Below are 3,844 nucleotides of genomic sequence, written 5' to 3' on the forward strand. Positions count from 1 at the left end.
TAATAATAATAATAATAATAATAATAATAATAATAATAATAATAATAATAATAATAATAATAATAATAATAATAATAATAATAATAATACATTAAAGTTTATTTCTTTTTGAAGGATCAACCTTTATGGACTAATAATTAACTAAAGAATAAAGTTCTACGATTAATTAAAATATTTAATCAAATTCAATCAAATTGCTATAACAATTTATTACATTAAGTGTGTGCACTTTTCTTCTTCTTTCTTTTTACACTTTTTTTTTTCTGTTTCTTCTTGTTCTCCTTGTTCTTTTTTTTCAATTTTTTCTTTTATTATTCGGATCGTGACCACTACCACCATCATCTTCATCTCCTCCTCCTTCTTTTTTAATTTGAGTTTTTTTCTTTTCTCCTTTTTTTTCCTCCTCCTCTATCATCATTATCATCATCATCATCATTATCCTTATCATTATTGTTATCGTTGTCATCGTCGTCTTCTTTTTATACATAAATAACATTGTTTATTCTCTTTTGAATTTTTGCACTTGTTCTTGTTAATTTCACTGCGTTATCTATAGATTTTTTTACTTATTTTTTTTATCAAAATTTGTAAATCTGCGACTCAAGTCTTTATGAAATAAATTCTTAGTTCCATCACATCATTCAGTTGAAAATTTCGGTATTAGAGTGAAGATATTTTAGTGTTGTTGTTTAGAACTTTATGTGTTATTTTATATATTAGATATATCGTATTCTTCTTATACTTAAATGTCACTATTCATTCTCTTTTGATTTTTTGCACTTCTTGTTAATTTTGCTGTGTTATCTACAAATTTTTTTATTTATTCTCTTTTCTATTAAAATTTGTAAGTCTACAACTCAAGTCTTCATAAAATAAGTTCTTAGTTCTATCATAATATTTAGTTCAAAATTTTGGTGTTAGAGTGAAGATATTTTCAGTATTATTTTTTAGATTTTTGTGTTGTTTTATATACGAAATAAACATTCAATTCATTAAATTGTAATATTTTTTAGAAAGATTCAATATTTTTTTGTGTCATGTTACTAAACTATTGGTGTCAATTTGGTGCTATTTTAGTATTTTATTTCATTTTATAGAGTCAATATGATCTTTAAGTATGCATTTACTTTCTATATTCTATATCATTGTATTTAAGTTTTGGTGTCACTTCAAACAAATTTCGATGCTATTTTTATTTCTGACAATAATTCAATCCAATAAGTGTGAACCTACATTTATTCAACTAAATAAGATTTAAAAAATTTCGGTGTTATTTTTCTGCATAATTCAAAACTCTTCTACTTCTTCTTACAGATCCATTTATATCATATAAAACTTGATACCAACTCTCTCCACAATGAGTTTAAGTCATCTTTTATTTGTATATGATTCCACATCAGTAATTCTAATAACTTGACAAAAGATGAAAAACAACCACCTTTAGTAAAATATTTTTAAAACATTAAAACAAAAAAATTTATCTATTATTATTCAATTAAAACATCAAGTACTAATTAAATGTAATAAACATAATATCTGGGAGCCAATCACTCTGAACAGAGGGGATCCGAAACTGTCACATTTATGTTTTGCCGATGATATCGTTCTATTTGGTGATGCATCAATGGAGCGGGTGGAGTTAACTCATGGTATTCTTGACTTGTTTTGTCCGTGTTATGGTCAGAAAGTTAGCTATGAAAAGTCTTGTATCTACTTCTCTGAGAATATGAATTTTAGTCGTAAGAGGGAGTTTAGTGAAGCCTTAGGTATACGACTAACTTCAAACCTGGGTAAGTACTTGGGTGTTCCTCTCCTCCACATGGCCGTACTAAAATAGAGGACTTTCAGTTTATTATTGATAAGATGACGAGTCGGTTGAGTACATGGAAAGCTCATAATCTCTCTCTGACAGGCAGAGTTACTTTAACCCAATCAGCTCTACCTTTAATTCCAACCTACATTATGCAGACCATGAGGATTTTCATGAGGGTTTGTGATAAGATTGATAGTATATGCAGGAGCTTCGTATGGAGAGGTAATAATTCTGGTAGGAAAATCCACTTACTCAACTGGAAGAAGCTATGCTCGCCAAAGAAATCTGGAGGCCTGGGCTTTAGATCTGCCAAAGTTATGAATGATGCAAATCTGATGAAATTGGCTTGGAAGTTAATTCATAATAGAGACTCTCTCTGGGTGCAGGTCCTCCGTAGTAAATATAGGTGTGGTAATGATACCATCCCTATGATGAAGCCTCTTCATCGTGTCTCTAATGCTTGGAAACGTATCTCTCATATTTGGAAACAATTTGAGAGGAACCTTATATGGAGGGTAGGATCAGGTCAGACCGTGGATTTTTTGAGGCATCATTGGATCCCAAGTGTTCAATGCTTGATGGACTTTGCGCAAACAGAGGTAACAACAGATATGGCAGATGAAAAAGTTTGTGACTATGTTGTGGATAATAATTGAAACTTTGATTGAATTGGTTACAGTTTGAGGGATGATTAGCTCTCAATCTTTGCCTCTATTAAGCCGGCAGAAGCAGAGTTGGGTGAGGATTCGATTGCTTAGATGCTAACACCGAATGGAGTGTTTTCTATCAAGTCAGCTTATTCTCCTTGTCTCCCCTACTAGTACTGAGAATGCTAGCCTTTTTACTCGGATATGGAAGTTGGAAGTCCCTCAAAGGCTTCGCAGTTTCTGCTGGTTGGTAGCGAATAATACACTTCTAACAAATGAGGAGCGTGTTCGGAGGAATATAGCGCAGTTTGCTTTGTGCGGTGTTTATGGTAGCAACTCTGAATCTTTGCTCCATGTCTTGCGTGACTGTCTAGTCGCATATAGAACGTGGAAGAGCATTGATGATAGGTTGGATCTGGAGAATTTCTTCATCAAACCTCTCATTCCTTGGTTGATGGAGAACTTGACTTCCCAACTTCCCTTCAAAGAGGTTCCATGGCCCCTCCTCTTTGCTAGTACCTTAAACTTCCTGTGGTTTTGAAGGAATACCTTTGTCTTTGATAAGAATAGAATCCCAGATGAAAAGAAGACTCATGAAATAGCTTGGTATATGGCACAGGACTATCACAGGGCTCATTCTGAATCTATGCAACCTAGGAGAAGGGTGAAAAATTTTGCAGAGAAGCTTATAAAGTGGCAGCTATTTCCTCCTCCTTTTATCAAGCTGAATTCGGATGGCTTCGTTAGTAAGGATGGCAGAGCGGCTTGTGGTGGAATCCTTAGAGATAGCAACGGTAAGTTTATGGCTTGTTATAGTGTGAATTTGGGTGCTTGCACTGTGACAGCAGCAGAGCCTTGGGGCATATTCTTCGGCCTTGATTTAATCATTAACATGGGACACTCCCATGCTGAGGTTGAAGTTGATTCAGCGGTAGCAGTGCGGCTATGTTCTCAAGACTTGGGCAACTTACATTCGGTAGGAACTCTTATGTCAGCGATAAGGACCAGGTACAACAGGCTCAATAGCTGGACTCTTCATCATGAATTCAGGAAAGAAAACTCTTATGCTGATAAATTGGCATCTTTTGGTCATAGTTTAAGTTATGGTTGTCATTTTTTTTTTCATTGCCATCTTGTATTTCCTTGCATTTCTTTACTGATGCTATAGGAATGGTTCACTCCAAAATAGTTTCTGGTTAGTTCTCTTTTTTTGGGCTTTAGCCCCGATATTAATAAAAAAAATGTAATAAACATACATTAAAAATATCGTAATAATAATAATTATAAAAAATTTCAGTTATAAATATTCAAATTTTACATCTTATACATATTAAGACTCTTACTATTCTTCATTTCTTAATCTCTCATATCAATTGTAAAAATT

This window comes from Arachis ipaensis, chromosome B04, assembly GCF_000816755.2.
Source record: "Arachis ipaensis cultivar K30076 chromosome B04, Araip1.1, whole genome shotgun sequence".
NCBI classification, from domain to species: Eukaryota; Viridiplantae; Streptophyta; class Magnoliopsida; order Fabales; family Fabaceae; genus Arachis; species Arachis ipaensis.